At 42.1% G+C, this 16,634-nt stretch overlaps 1 long non-coding RNA gene across 1 annotated transcript; it reads right to left on the reverse strand.

The window, feature by feature from the left end:
* Positions 1-1,035: 1,035 nt before the first annotated feature.
* LOC123369021 lies at positions 1,036-14,197 on the reverse strand. The gene is made up of 3 exons (XR_006578965.1): positions 13,970-14,197; positions 13,753-13,867; positions 1,036-1,637 (listed from the first exon to the last, which is right to left on the reverse strand). It is a non-coding gene; the product is annotated as an uncharacterized LOC123369021 (long non-coding RNA).
* Positions 14,198-16,634: the final 2,437 nt, after the last annotated feature.

Raw genomic sequence — 16,634 nt, forward strand, 5'->3', positions numbered from 1 at the left:
ACTGAAATCAACACACAACTGATGCTTTTTACTGGGAAAGGGAAGAGTACTCAAATATTTAAAGGGTCAGGACATCACAGTGGCCTAGTCTGTGGTACTGTCCATCGACGCAGGTCAGAATGTGTGGTTTTAGAGCCGAATTGAAATCCCATCTTTTTGCAGAAGCCTAGGGGTCTCTGTAATAGGAGGATACAGATTTAAGGAGCTGAATCCTAGGGTGGCAAAAATAGTCATAGAATCATAGAATATCAGGGCTGGAAGGGACCTCAGGAGGTATCTAGTCCAACCCCTTGCTCAAAGCAGGACCAATTCCCAACTAAATCATCCCAGCCACGGCTTTGTCAAGCCTGACCATAAAAACCTCTAAGGAAGGAGATTCCACCACCTCCCTAGGTAACCCATTCCAGTGCTTCACTACCCTCCTAGTGAAAAAGTTTTTTCTAATATCCAACCTACACCTCCCCCTCTGCAACTTGAGACCATTACTCCTTGTTCTGTCATCTGCTACCACTGAGAACAGTCTAGCTCCATCCTCTTTGGATGGATAGTCCATTTTGGTGAGTTGTATGCTTATATTTAAACTTGTATATGAATGTCTATACTGCAGTGACTGGCATCCTACCACCCACTGTACTTCATAGAGGTGACATGAAGTTTTGTGCTTAAGATATGCTTAGGTTTTGTGAATCATTTTGAGACCCTCAGATGAAAGGCACTATGTAATATTGCACAAGGTCCTGGCCTTCAGGCCTGAAAAGATAAGTTTAAGCGGGGGGGGGGAGCTACAATGAAAGAGCTGGTTACCCTCAAGGCACTTGGTTACCATTGTGGTATAAATACTGACAGAAGCAGATTCAGTAACATTGGCTGAATAATGTATTTGATTTCACAGTATTTTTCAAACACACTGTTTGACAGCATCTTGTCTTATCCACCTGACTTATATAAGCCGTCTTGAACTGTTCCGTCTTGAATATAATAACCATGGATCATTAAAAAGAAGTTACATTTGCACTAAACTGAGATAGGGAGAAAATACTGTACAGAACCATGCAATGACAGAATGAGGTGTATGTTAGAATTGAGCTTCCCAGGTTTCCATGGTAACCATTAAACTTTGCCCAAAATTCAAACTCTTTTAGCGGTACATAAACACTCTGATTTTTAGTGAATGTAGCACTCGGTCCAAGACCTGATAGGCCTGAAGTTCTCTACCCTCGGAACTGATACAACATAGGCAATGGCCATGCAACTTTTCCACGGTGTCTTGTGACTTAGTGGTGACCTGAAGGAACCACTAATAGAAGTGGGAGGTAGCTTCGGCTCCATGTTGATTGAAACCTTGGCTTCTCAGACACAACAGCCAGCAGGGCTGCCACTTGTGCCACCAGGTGGTAATGACTTTCAGTTCTTCTCAGTGTATGTACTGGCAGTATGGGCCCACACAACCTTCTCAATAATCATCTCCATGTGTTCATAGCTGGATTCTGCCAAAGTATCTAAACATTTTTGCTCAGGAAATCAGACAGCACACTTGTTAGAATAGCTTTCCAGTGGGACTTCCTCTCTGACCAAAAGAACAGCCTTTGCCATGCTTCTGCTCCTTGCTGGAACTGGAAGTGCAGTGGCAGAACACACTGGAAGAAAAAACCATGAAAAACCATTGAAAAATAAAGTTGGCTAAATATTTATGTACTTAGAGTCTGATTTCATGTGGGTTCAGTCTGAGTTTCAGGGCAATGTTTGGTAGGATGATGATGATGATGATGAATTATTTATATTACAGTAGCTTCTAGAGGTCCCAACAGACATTGGCAGTCCTATTGTGTCAGGAGCTGTACAGATACATATCAGGAGCCAATCCCTCCCTCAAAGACCTCACCATTGAATTAGATAAGACAGACAAAGGGGGGGGAAAAAAAGGAAACATCATAAAAACGAGACACCAAGAGACTATATGACTTGCCCAAAATTACAAAGGGAGCATCAGAGCTCAAATCCCAGTTCAGTGTCTTCACAACAAACCCATACTTCTTTTCTGGGATTCCTAGTTTGTCTGAAATGGTTCAAATATCTCTGGAAATAGTCCCTGTGTTGCTAACGATTTTATAACTCAAGATTGTCAAATGCACAATAAGCACTGGCATTCAAATGTGCCGCCGCCTAAATGTTCCCTTAATGGCTGCAATGTTTTCCTTAGGAATGAAATGGACAACAGGTCTGGTTTATTTGTTTTTGCTTCTTTTTACAAATGATTATATAGTAAAGGTGAAGAAGACTCTGTTTTATAACATATCAAAGCATTTGTTTCACTATTGACATTTTTGGTGCTGGCTCTCTGGAGGCCCCTGCTGCTATGAGCTAATGCAAATTACATCAGGAAATCCAAGGGACTTAGTAAACGCTGAATATTAATTCAAGATGTTTTTTCAAACTGCATAAACAGTATCATCCCCCAAATCCAAAGCAGATGCAAACAACGTTCAATGAATAGCTGTGTTGTGTTTTTGTCTGGATGACATCCATGAAAATGGACTTTTTTACCCAACAAGTCAATTTAACTTGTGGTTCTACTATACCAGCTCGCCACGAATTCAAAGTGGGCAGGGGTCATTAAGGAATCTACTCCTGTGCCCAAAGGATCTCCCAAGTCATGATATGGTGTGGACTCATCCTTCTTTTTATTGAGTGACATGCCTTTTCCTGATGCCACCCATGGACTGTTACATGTGAAAGGAAGACTGGTCTTGTTTTTAAAGAAGCAGAGTGGGACTCAGGAAATCTATGTTCAATTTCCTGCTTTGTAACAGACTTTTTCTGTAATCTTGGGCAAATCACTGGATACATCTGTACAGCTGTTGCACACGTATGACAGTGGATAGCAATAGTTCCTTTTTCTTGCCAGTAGCAGACAGTGCCTGTCCCAAAGAGTTTACAATGTATATGTACAGCATCAGGCATGGGGGGATCTCAGCTGTGGCCTCTAGGCACAGTGGTAATACAAAGAGTGAGTAATACTTACAGTGGGAACCATTAGACACATTTTATGACCCTGAAGTGACTTATCACAATGTCCCCTATCTTAATGTAATGTGACATCCTTGGTTGGGTCGTCAACAATGGGAATCGAACCCTGGACTTCTGGAGCTAAAAAGCCTGTGTCATAACTATAAAGGGAAGGGAACAGCCCTCCTATGTACAATACTATAAAATCCCTCCTGGCCAGAGACACCAAAATCCTTTTACCTGTAAAGGGTTAAGAAGCTCAGGTAACCTGGCTGACACCTGACCCAAAGGACCAATAAGGAGACAAGATACTTTCAAATCTTGGTGGGGGGAAGGCTTTTGTTTGTGCTCTGTTTTGGGGGTGGTTCACTCTTGGGACTAAGAGGGACAGGACATCAATCCATGCTCTCCAACTCTTTCTGAACAAGTCTCTCATATTTCAAACTTGTAAGTAACAGCCAGGCAAGGCGTGTTAGGTTTAACTTTGTTTTCTCAACTTGTAAATGTTCCTTTTTGCTAAGAGGATTTACCTCTGTTTGCTGTAACTTTGAACCTAAGGCTAGAGGGGGTTCCTCTGGGCTCTATGAATCTAATTACCCTGTAAAGTTATTTTCCATCCTGATTTTACAGAGATGATTTTTACCTTTCTTTCTTTAATTAAAAGCCTTCTTTTTAAGAACCTGATTGATTTTTCCTTGTTTTAAGACCCAAGGGGACTGGATCTGGACTCACCAGGAATTGGTGGGGGAAAGGAGAGGGGATGGTTAAATTCTCCTTGTGTTAAGATCCACGGGGTTGGATCGGTGTTCACCAGGAACTTGGTGAAGAAGTCTCTCAAGACTATCCAGTGAAGGGAGTTAGTATTTGGGAGTGGTGGCAGCAAAACCAGATCTAAGCTGGTAGTTAAGCTTAGAGGTGTTCATGCAGGTCCCCACATCTGTACCCTAAAGTTCAGAGTGGGGAAGGAACCTTGACAGCCTGAGTTCCTATTGCCTGAGCAAAACCACCCAGCTATTAGGCCACTGCAGATGCTTAAACCTCTGTGTGGTCCCATCACTAGAAGAGAACAGTGAGCCATCCTGTGTAAATCTGCGTTATGCTAAGTATAGGAAGATCTTATAGTAACTGAGTGTTTTAATGGCACCCACTGTTTTGGGTGTTGCCTCTGCTTCCCTTGGAGTTCTATGATGACACAGGCATATTTCTAATATAGCACAGGGCTCTGCCCTTGGTTGATACTTGGAATGTAACCATTGGCCCAGGAAGAACTCACACCATCTTGTGATTCCTCAGGGACACACCCATGCATGCTCAGTGACATCACTAGCAGTTGCACAATTGCCCTGTATGACAATTAGAGATGCTGGAGCAACAGGTTCTGCCTTAGAGGGTGCAAAAAAATATCATGATATATTATGACTTTCTATGGCTAAGAAACTGTTGTGAGGGGGATGTCTTCTTTTCTCCTAGAAGCTATAAGCCTTTGCTTTTGGAGGCTAGGAGGCACATGAAGTTTCCATGGGCTACTGTCAATGAAGACAATTTGCTATGGAATTGCTCTCAGTAATTCTAAAAATATGGAATCAAGCCTGGTATTACTGGTTATATCATTTATGAACATGACATTTATTTCACGACAGAACTGTATTTTAAAAACAGCAGCTTAATGTTGTTTCTGTCTTGCTGTCAATGGTAACCAGCCAGTCATTTATTGTTTGTGGATGCTAAGTCATACATAACATTGCCGCCCATGAATTTAAACTAATCAGCACTCTCAGTTCTCTGTTTTACAACTGGCCATAAATGGTTTATTTATGGACTATGTGAATAGTAATGTGTCCCTGACTTCGCCTGTTCTGAGAAATAATGACAGGCAAAAACAGTGTTCAAATAGTCATCAATTAGTTATGTGATGCTGCTGAAAAAAAAAAAGGCAAATGCGTTTCTGGGATGAAATAACAACAGGTTTGTTATATGTAATTACTCTGCTTTATTCAGCACTGAATAAAGGGTGAGGCCTCATCTGGAGTACTGTGTTCAGTTTCGGGCACCACACTTTTATGAAGTGTGGACAAACTGGAGACAGTCCAGAGGAGAGCAACAAAAATAAAAAGTTTACAAAACATGACCTATGAGGGAGCGTTTGAAAGAATTAGGCATGTTTAATCTACAGAGGAGAAAACTGAGTGGAGACCTGTTAGCAATCTACAACCATGTAAAAGGTTCTTGTAAAGGGGACAGGGATAAATTGTTTTTCATGTCCACCAAGGGTAGGATATGAAATAATCAGTTTAGTTGGCAATAAGGGAGACTTAGGTTAGATATTAGTGAAAAACTTTCAAACACTAAGGATAGATAAGGTTACCTAGGGAAGTTGTCCTTATCACTGAAGGTTTTTAAGAACAGGTTAGACAAATCCTAGTGTACTTAATCCTTTCTCTACTTCGGGGGGCTGGACTAGATGACCTTCTGAAGTTCCTTTCAGCCCTACATTTCTATGAGTCTTAAAATTAAAAAAAGGTGGAATGTGACAGCAAAAAATTTGTGGCGAAAAAGGTGGTCTTGTAGTAGAGGCTCTGGACTGGATCATAGATCTGATATACAACCTCATTATCTGTCTCCCTTTTTTTTCCATTAAAAAGCAATTTTGTCAAAAATGGATTTTTGTCAGATGAAAACTTTTGTGAAAATTTTCTTGTCAGTTCATTGTTTTTCAGAAAACTGTTTTCAAAAATGAAAATGTTTCTACCAAAACTTGAAATATTTTAACCAAAAATCATTTTTGAATATCAAAAATTGTTACAGGAAATAAAAAATATTTTTTAAACAGAAAACAGCTTTCAAAAACTGATTTTTTAAAATTTATTTTCAGTTTTAGTTTTTCAATGAAAATCTGAACAAGTGCTCCTGGGAAATTTTGATGAAAATGGGGGAAGGGGAAAACGAAAAGAAAAATAAATTTTCAATGAACATTTTTTTTAAAAAATCCAGTTCTATAAGATCCTGTGGTTAGGGCATTGGCTAAGAACACGGGAGACCCAGATCCAATTCCCTGCTCAGCCATGGACTTCCTGGGTGACTTTGGATAAATCGCTTAGCCTCTCTGTGCCTCAGTTTCCCAGCTGGAAAATAGGTATCATAAAGCTTCTGTACTTCCCAGGGGTGTTGTGAGGATAAATATATGAAAAATCATGAAGCACTTTGAGATCTACTGATGAAAAGTACTATATAAAAATGATCATTATTAGTGTGAGTGTCATTAACACAACCGAGATGTGTGAGTATAAATTAGATATCAGAACTGAGACACAGAGATTAAATAATTTCCCAGTGAGTCACTAGCTGAGCTGACAGTAGAACGGAAGAGTTCTTGACTTCCAGTCCTGGGCTCTAAACTCTTGGCCTCAGTCTTTTCTTACAGGCCAGCAATGTTGAGCTAAAACCACGAGTCATGATTTTTGAACTTAGGTGCCTAACTTCAGAAGTCTACACTGATAGTCACCTAAATAAACTTGGCCTGATTTTTCAGAGGTACCCACTGTGACAGAGACCCCTTGGAAATGGGTCCCCTGTTCTTTGCAAACAACTCTTACCTCAGACCTGATAAACTCATTACAGCAAACACATATCTTGCAGGATTCTTGTCCAAAAAGAATAATATGTAAGATATTTACAGAGAGCTTGTAACATATCAAGGTTCGTAATCACTGGGAGCTGTATGTATGGGTAATATTTAAGGATCAATGTATTTATACTGAAAGTTTGCTTTGTGGAGAAAAAAGGAGACTTGTCACCAGGATGTCCCAGTAACAGCCCATGTGGGCAAGGGGAAATTGTCACCTTGCCCTGTCTGGCCAGTGATGATGCCATGCAAGGCTCAATTGTTTAACCTTGAGCAATAGACTTCGAAGTGGAAACCATCAGAGGCAACAACAAACAATCAAAATCACCTAAAGATAAAATATGAAACTTCACAAGGCAGGGATTCAACCTATATGAATAGAAACAAAAGATAGTTTTCAGTATAACAGCGTGAGGGGAAGGACACTTGCACTCATTCACAGAGGAAACCGCTTGAGGAATGGGCAGATGTGGAGGGGTGGGGATGGGAATTCATGAAAACTTGGATCCTGGTTTATCTGAAAAAAAGCCAGCTCTGCAAAAGACTGAACTTTTGGGGGGAATTCTACTTTATTATACAGCAAAGGTGGCTATTAAGTGTAGACCCAAGTTCATGTTTTATGTTTTGTTCTGTGTTGTAATTGAGTGTTTCCATCATTTTCTTTTGTTTCTAATTAAATCTTTATCCTTTCCTAAATAAGCTTACTTTTGTTTTATCATAAGTGCTCACCAGGGGCGGCTCTAGGATTTCCACTGCCCCAAGCACGGCGGCACGCTGCGGGGGGCGCTCTGGTGGTTGCTGGTCCCGCGGCTGCGGTGAACCTCCCGCAGGCATGCCTGCAGATGCTCCACTGGAGCCGCAGGACCAGCAGACCCTCCTCGGGCACGTCTGCGGGAGGTCCACCGGTGCCGCGGGTCCAGCGGACCCTCCGCAGGCATGCCTGCGGGAGGTCCACCGGAGCCGCCTGCCGCCCTCCCACGGGACGCCGCCCCAAGTGCGTGCTTGGCGCGCTGGGGTCTGGAGCCGGCCCTGGTGCTCACAAGTGCTTACAAGTATGGTTTTACGGGAGTGGTGGTTTAAGGGAAAACTGGAAAACTGGGGTACGCTGCTCATTTGGGTGCAAAGGATCTGGAAATTCTGTGAGAAGCCAGTGTCAGGGGCTGGATATCACAAGGGGAAGGACCCTAAGTCTAAGGGACTCAGGGATTGGGATGTCCCTATTGCTAACCTGCAAGGCAAAGTCTGGGCTGCTACAGCCCAGAGGAAAGAGCTTGAGTGGCTGAAAGGCTGATGGTGCTAGGGAACTGACACCCGGCTACCACCAGAAAGTTTCCCTCTCACTGGAGGTGACTAGCTGTCCTGGGCACCCTGAGAACAGTCACACCAACATACAGGCAGTCCCCATTAACTTTAGTGGGTAAATGGGTGCTCAGCACCTTTTAATATCAGGCTACTTTGCATTAACATGTGCTATAACTAACATCCATCCGTGTTTGGTGAACAGGGAGACTGATGGTAAAGGCCTTAAACTCAAAGGCACAGGTAGTTGGTGTAACTGCTGCAAGGACTAAACTACTATTTGAATTTCTGGATGTTATTGTGCATGCATGTAGATACATAAAACCTTATTGGTCATTATAAAATGAGTGGCAAGAGAAACAGAAGAAGCGACATAATTTTTAATGTCTCTTCATTGGAGGCACTGGATATCACAGGAGAAAACCCACAAGGATAGCAGGTGAAAATATCCATATTACAGAGCCTTTCACATGTAGGCCACCAGTTCACAGTGCCTGACAGTTACTGCCATTTGAGTGTGTTGGCCCTATATGAAATGGGGACAGGTGGACCCATTACAGAGCCACTGGCACCTTTTAGGGTTGAATCCTGCAAGGTGCGGAGCTCCCTCAACTACCACTCATTCCAGGGTACTCAGCAGCTCAGAGAAGGGCTTCACAACTGGTGGGATGAAGCAACTGATTAGTTGGCAGTCTCAGCAGAGAAACCAAGCACTGAATGAGTCCCGGACGCTCTGGTGGCACCTCCAGGTTAAGGTGAAGGTGCACTGAAAGGGGTGAAATGGGGGCCACGGGGGAAGTTTGAACTGTTATGGTGGTGTCTACACAACAAAGAAAAACCTTCAGCTGGCCTGTACCAGCCAACCCAGGCTCGCAGGGCTTGGGCTGCGGGGCTGTACCATTGCTGTGTAGACTTTCAGGCTGGGGCTGGAGCCTGAGCTCGGGACCCTCATTGAGCCTGGGATCTAGCCCAAGCCTGGAAGACTACACAGCAGTGAAACAGCCCCTCAGCCTGAGTTCCACAAGCCCTATTTGGCTGGCATGGGCCAGCCGCAGGTGTCTGGTTGCTGTGTAGCCATCCCCTTACTGACCACACTGCATCTTTCCAGTGGATAAAGGACTTCAGCGTCTCGGGTTGCCAGTTCATTATCTATCACAAAAATTTAAAAAGTATATCTTAAAAGGAGAACAAGTTACTCCTCATTTTGGATGAAGATACAGTAATCAGATTCTTCATGTTCTGCACTGATGTGAATTTGTTTAGCATTTGCTAAACACTGGTTCAGTAATTCCTAAAGTGCTTGTATCTGACAATGCAAGATGATTGACAGCCATTGAAGTGCTCTGTACCTTGTCTTATTGAGGTGGGAGGAAGGGAATGCATTTCTGATGAGAACTGGAAATTAACTAGAAAAAAAATCACAGAACTACCACTTGATTACCATTGGCTCAAGCAAAATTTCTTTTCATAAGAGTTGTTTAATCATGTGCTGAGCCTGGAAGTCCTATCCTATTAAATAAAAGCGGTATGAGACAATATGAAAAGTCCATCTCTGCAGCATGAAAATTCAGCTCTGCTTAGAGCTCTGCTGGTGTCTAAGTGAATTTGCACTGACGAAACCAATGACTTGTCAGATCAGAATTGGTCTTTCATCCCTGTCCTTGTCTTTCTTATCATATCATCCATTTTTCAGGAATTGTAAATGATTATTTCACTTCTGCAGCAGGCATTAAGGCTATTTTTTGCAGGGGAAAAACTTAAAAAGAAAAACAAAAAAGAGATGCATTGTTTTGCAGGCCCAAGTAACACATCATATAACAAACCCAGCTCATTATTATGCATTATCTACTGCTATTTGCTGCAATGCAATATTTACACTTTGGCATTAAGGCAGGAGATGGTCCTCGTTATGCGGCACAGCCACCGCTGATAAATCGACACAATGGTTTTTCAGAAACATGAAGAATTGAAAATGGTTCATCTGGGGATTGCAAGCACTATGAATTCTTTATATCTAACAGTTGGCCTGCACTGACCCAAAGGATATTAGATTTCTTAGGAGCAAACATGCTATGCTGAAATGTACTTAAAAACTCTATCTCGGCGGCCTGCGGTGGCTGGCCCCCCATCATCACTGGCCTTTGCCAAACAGAGCTTTCATCTCCCTCTGTGCAACCCTTGCTCCCTTGCCTTATGCCTCCTGCTGGTTGCCTTGCCTCTTTCATGCTGGCATGATGCAGGCCACATGCAGGGGTTGGGAGGGGTAAGTGAGTGCAATAGTGGATGCTGGAGGAGGTTGCTCCCAAGCCCTGGATTTTAATAGCCATGTCGCTGGGATTGTTTTTACAGCTGGCAGGCCAGAGTGACCTTTGGCTGCCTCGTCTCATTTCTGTTGGCTCCTTCCTCCTGAGTCCCCATCAAATCTGCTTCTATTGCGGCCATGCAAGGGGCTGCGCTGGGGCTGCTGTTATGGCCTGCAGAGCAGCAGGCTCTGACCTTCCGTTAAGAAAAAGAATGTGATATTGAAGAGCTGCCCAGTGGCCCAGCAGACAGCACATCATGCTGCTCTGTCAGCATTGAGGCTTAGCCCAGGCATTGACCTATCAGTGCTGGCACAGCTGATCAGCATTTAACCAAAGTAGAGTAAAGCAGAGTCCTTTAGATGAGTGCTACCTGGGAGGCAAAATGTTGGCAAGACTCGTAAGGACTCTATATTTAGAGAGAGACACTCTACCTACCTCGAAGGCGGTACAATACATATGATGCTAATGAGAATGCCTGACACTTCTGTAGAACTTCTGAGAATCTCAAAGCACTTTGCCCATAGGAATTAGTTAAGCCTCACAACATCTTTCTGGAGTAGTTAGGTATCAATATTATTCCTATTTTTTGCTTTCTGTCGGGGAATCAGGCACAGAGGCGCATTGACTTATCCAAGCTGCTTACAGAAGCCGTCCAGACTCTCAGTCCTCTGATCTAGCCACTAGATCAACTGTCTTCCCTCCCCTTCTCTCTGCAGAGTCCCCAGAGTTATGCATTCTCTTTCTATCCCTCCTATGTCCATGGATCTCCTCCATTTCCTGCTTCTTAAAAAGCCCCATTAACTGAATAAGCCTGCTTGCAGGGGAAAGCTGGGTGAGGTTTTTCCACCCAGAGTCCATCCAGGTTGCTTCTAACACTGACTGGTGTTTCTAGAGAGCTGCTTGATGCTGACCATGGCCCCTCTACAGCACTCCAGCCCCTGTCACTGGGACGCAAGCTCAGATTTCCTGGGTGACAGCATAGTGCATGGTGCTGCCACGACTGGTCCAGGCCAGCCCCTTGTTTGAAAGATAATTAGAAGAATGTGAGGGAGGGAGAGAAGGGAATAGAATTCAAGAGGATGAAAGGCTGTCAGGTAATTGAGACAATCTTTAATTGAACTATGCTTTCACCGCCTGCAGCACACAAAGAGCTTTACTGCGCCGTTGCTGTGGAAACCTTAACTTTGAGTTTCCTGACACGTGATTAAAATCATAGACTTCGATGTTTCATTATCACAGCGAGATTTCTCATAGGGTAGCCAGCACAACAATGGAGCCTGAAGATTTAGGGCCAGTTTGTCCCCTCTGATTTTTAGCCACCAAGGCAATTCCAGGAAAGAAATAGCCACTCAAGTGGACAGAAATTTAGCAGAGAGAGTTTAAGTGGCATCGTTCCCCAGCCCTACGAAAGCTCCTCCATGTGGATACTGCACGGATGGGACTCTGTAGCCTTTGAAGACCAAGGAGGAAGCAGAGCCAGGTGAGAGCTGCTGTACATGGGCATAGAAGGTCCGATGTCCTTGAGTGTGCTCCCAACAAATGCTGGATTTCCTTATGGATCTCAGGACATCTGCATGGTCAGAGGGGCATTGTGGGTGGCCAAACCCTACCCATTGGAGGGAATTATGATGCGTATGACTTATTGTTTGGCATTTCTACACACGATCATAATGCAATCAGAGATAGGGCCTTTGATTACAAATGATGCAGAAACTCCATTTGTGCTTTCCCCTTCCCTTTGACCCTCCAGTGGCTTTCAACAGTGGAAACTAAGGGAGGGACTGTGATGCATTAATAACATTTTGAAAGAGGAAATGCCCTTACTCCACCCCCCTCCCACACAACATCACTAAACACATATAACCTCCATCCTAGTTATAACCTTCCCCCTCCCCTCAACTCTCCCGCCTACTCTCTTAACTTCTCTCAACCACAGCTGACATTTATATTTAACTCTGTTAAGCATTTTGGATGAAAGATGCTATATACAAATTAATGGAATTGCACAGGAGCAGGGTAGATTTTGACCCATGACTCACCATTTTGAATCCCGCCACTGTTCCGTCTAGCCTGATATCCAGGCAGTGGCTTACATCTCATGTTTCAGGGGAAGAGGAGAATTACCCATAGCACATCTAGCCACTGGTGCAATTCTGAACGTGGGAGCAATGAGTAATTTCTGACCTCCTGGGCAATTAGTTTATGCCCTGCAGTAGGATGTTTGATTACCCTTCTTATAAACTTAGCTTGCAGTGTTAATGACTGTAAAATTATCCAGTCTCTTATTAGATCCAGTCACAGAATTTGTCTCAACAATTTCCAGTAGCAGTGAATTATCTTGTTGACCATCTGCTGCATAAACGGTTTGTTCCAAACACACTGTCCTTTGATTTCTTGGGTCCATCCATGCAGCAGGATTATAAAAGGGACAGATCATTTTTCACAATACCCTTCATAATTTGAACTCAGTCAAGGCCCCTCAATTTTGTTCCATACTAAATATTACTCTTTATTTTTTAAAAAGTATGTAAATCCTGTATTTTAATAATAAAATACCTGATTTTAAGAGATGGACAGGAAATGGTTTTCTTGTCCTAGGAAAAACTGACAGTTTTAAAAAAATTTTCCCATCCCAAATCAAGATGAAAATTCAATCTAAAATTTTTTCACAAACTGACAATCCAAAACCAAACCAAAAATGATTCTGATAGTGTATCATTTCAATAGCTTTAAAATATTTTGTCTTGATTTTAACCTTTTAAAAATATTTTTACTATAATTAGCTTAAATTTCTAAACAAAAAAAGGCATATTGAACTGGAAAATTTGATTTTTTTTCATTTTTAAAATGTCAAACAGTCATTTCAATAATTTCAAAACTTTTTTTTTATTTTGTTTTCCTAAATGAGAAATTTGTCATAATGGACTCTATCCCTCAAACAGTCATGGTTTCAACAAATAGGCATTTTCTAATGAAATATGCTTATCAAAAAATTCCTGACCTGTTCTACTGATCTTGTCTCTCATTAAAATTGTACCTCAAAATGCTCAACATACCATGGCAGAGTTAATATATAATACCTATGAGTAAGGGAAGTGAGAGGGGTGAAAATTCTCAGCTGAGAATTTAACTAAGTTTGGGAATTTATGAGGTGGACAAGTTCAAGATGACTGCTTGACTGGTGTACAAAACAATGAAGGCATAAGGGTTATCGGCACAAAGAGATCAGAAACAGATTTGGTCCTTGCACTCCTCACATGCATGGACTAAGGCCTTAGATTTTCCAGTGGGTCTCCTCTGGCACTAGCCAGTAGAGGTGGGCTATTTTGAGGGGACAAGCATATGCTGCATGTATGTATCTGGGACAGGTCTAACCCGTTTTCTGTCAGTATTCCTCCTAGAGCTGTTATGCCTCTGGGATCACCTATCATTGCACAGTCCTTCTCAATAATGTCTCCCTTATCGCCCTGTGACAGAGTGCTGAGAACAAAGCTACAGAATAAAATGGAGGGGGCTACTTACGCCTCAGCAGAGTGGTCCAGTGATTAGGGGCTGTAAGCTTAAACATTAGAAGACTTGGGTTGAAGTCCTTCTTCTTCTACAGACTTCCTCTGTGGTTGAGTCTTCTGTTCCCTATCTGTACAAAGAGGCATAATAGTGCTTTCCTACCTCAGAAGGGTGTTGTGAGGATAAATACATTAAATATTGTCAGGAGCTCAGACACTACAGTGGTGATTACCTTCCATAGATAAAAAGAACAAATCCATTCAATTCTGAAGAGTCATGATGCTCTTAAAGGGATTAAATGTTTGGCATAGCAATCCTTGTAATGTCTATTGAGTACTTGGGATACAGTTTTGTCAAACAGAAGGCACAGCACTTTAATTAACCAAAACTCAGATCACTCTGAGTCTTCTGAAAGCACTGGAAGGCTGAACACCAGTACTAGCATAATTACTCCTGTTAACATTACACAGTCACTCATATATTGTTAACATGGTACCAGTATTGTCAACCTAGGCACTCAAAAATCATGTGCCAGGCTCCAAAGCATCATGATATTTTTAAAATAATATTTATACATGTGGGGTGTTTTATGTTGGCCTCCAGGCTGCACTTAAATCACATTTTCAACGTTTTTGCTGCAATCATTAGGATTAGAAACTTGCTTTAAAAAAATAGCTGAGACTCTCACATAATCACTGGACACCAGGAGCTGGGGCTTTAAGAAGAACACTAAATATTGTTAGACTTGCAATAAAATCACCCTGTGGTACCTATTTTATATAACAAAATGTTCTATTAATTAAGCTAGGTAGTCAGTAATTTACAACAAATGGTCCCTGATCCCTCACTAGGGTCATTAGATGTACCCAAAAGAGAGAATTATAAAAAAGTAGGATTTTACCCTAATTACATGTATTTTTAGGGTAACTGGCTACATTTTCTATATTATAGTATTAAATTTTTTGGTGTGTTTTTGTCTTGACTCCATGAAAAGTATATTATTATTTTGTAAAAAATTCAAGTATGTCTGTGTTCTTCCTTTTATTAAATGGTTACACTTCATGCTGTTGAATTGTATTTTATCTGCCAGGGCTGGAAATTACATTATTTTGGAAGGATCTAAAGGAATCTGGAACTTCCTTAAGTTGCTTGGTGTTTCTTGTTTGCATGTTTCAGAATTTTGACTGTCTCCCTAGTGACGGTTGCTAAGCTATTCTGCAACATACTGGTGGGCGATCCTTACAATGCTGAAAGTGCTATCATTTTTGTGAAGAGAACCATTAAAAGAACCATCTGATAGTTCTTTGGGATGGGACTTCAGTTGCATTTTTCCCAGCTATTGCTGTCAAATTTCTCCTTGACATGCAAAAGGGGTGAGGAGTTGGGGGAGGGAAATTGGGGAGCAAAAGTCACTCAGCAGATAAAATTAGAATTGGCCAAGCAAACTTTGTATGTGGCTTCCTTGTCTATTGTCACTGATAGGAACACGAATTAGCATGACTCATTTAAGCCATTGATTCATTAACTCCAACTTCCTGCTTCTGGAAGTGGCCAACAAGGTATTGCACAAGAGAAAGGTGAGACCCTTCCATGTATTGTACTAGGCAATTGTGAAGTGCTATCAGTGATCTGAGTAAGTGGTGGGGGAAGGATAGAGATTTACCTTCCTGACTCCTTGCAAGCATCAGCTTATGGCCTGAAGCATGTGATCAGAATAGCTATATTTAATTTGTTATAAACACATAGGAGAGGGCTATTTATTCTCTTCTCTCTCCATTGAATTTTACATGTATGCACAGGTGGGAAGTTACATTCCTATGGTTTTCTTCTTTTAGACTAAGGTGACCATATATGCCCCCCAAAAGTTCTTATTTTCATGGTGTCTTATTTTCATTGGTTTTATGAAAAAAGCAATGATTTATTTTGTGAACTCCTGCAAACTGTCCTCCTGAAGGAGTTGTGAGCGGGTGAAAATGACAGCAGGCTTGCTGAGGTGGCTGTCCACCATCTCCTACCAGGCCTGCCACATGTTGCCACTCTTGTTTCATTAGCAATCACAGATGCGTACACTGCCAGACTTGTAAGATAGATATCTTTGTTAAACATGGATAGAAACCAGTGTTACGCGATGAGAGGCCTGCGTTTGTTTGGTAGAAGCCTGGCCACCAGCTTATGTTCCTGAGCTCCACACTAGGTCCTTCCTGAAACCTGACCCTTTGTCTCTATTGCCACTCATGCTACACCCTCCACAAGGCTACTCGTGACCAATCAGTGTCCTCTGCCTACCTACTCAGATCCATGGGATAGCACGAATAGGAGTGGAGTAGTTTGGCAGAGAAGGAGGAGAAGAAGAAATGACCATCCTATTCCACTGTCTCCATACAGGTAGCAAAACCCTCCAGTGCCATCTTCCTTGATCGCCAACAAAACCATTCCCTGTAGAAACCAACTCCTGCAACTGGTGCTTGATTACTCTGTTTTAGCATCCTTCCGCTATACTCTGAATTTTTAGGTATTGTTATTATTAATATAACAGTGGCACATTGGGGCTACAACTGAGAGTAGGGACTCATTGAGCCAAGCACTGTACTTACACATAGTAAGAGGCAGTTCCTGCCCCAAAGAGCTTACAATCAAAATAGACAAAGCAGATACAAGATGGAAAGGGAAGCAAAGTTGAAGTGGGTGGAACATTCTTTAATCAGAATTGATTTGCACTATTTGTTCAATTCTAGTTTTCATCCAGGGAAAAAATAGGGAAAACTTGCTTTATTTTTCTCTTAAACATAGCAAATAAAAAGTAGACCACTCTCCCCCACCACGATAGAACCAACTTCTTCTTTGTACATGGTTTATCCATATGTCTGGAGGTGAGTGAGAAACCTCATTTCAAGTTT

This window comes from Mauremys mutica, chromosome 1, assembly GCF_020497125.1.
Source record: "Mauremys mutica isolate MM-2020 ecotype Southern chromosome 1, ASM2049712v1, whole genome shotgun sequence".
Classification (NCBI taxonomy): domain Eukaryota; kingdom Metazoa; phylum Chordata; order Testudines; family Geoemydidae; genus Mauremys; species Mauremys mutica.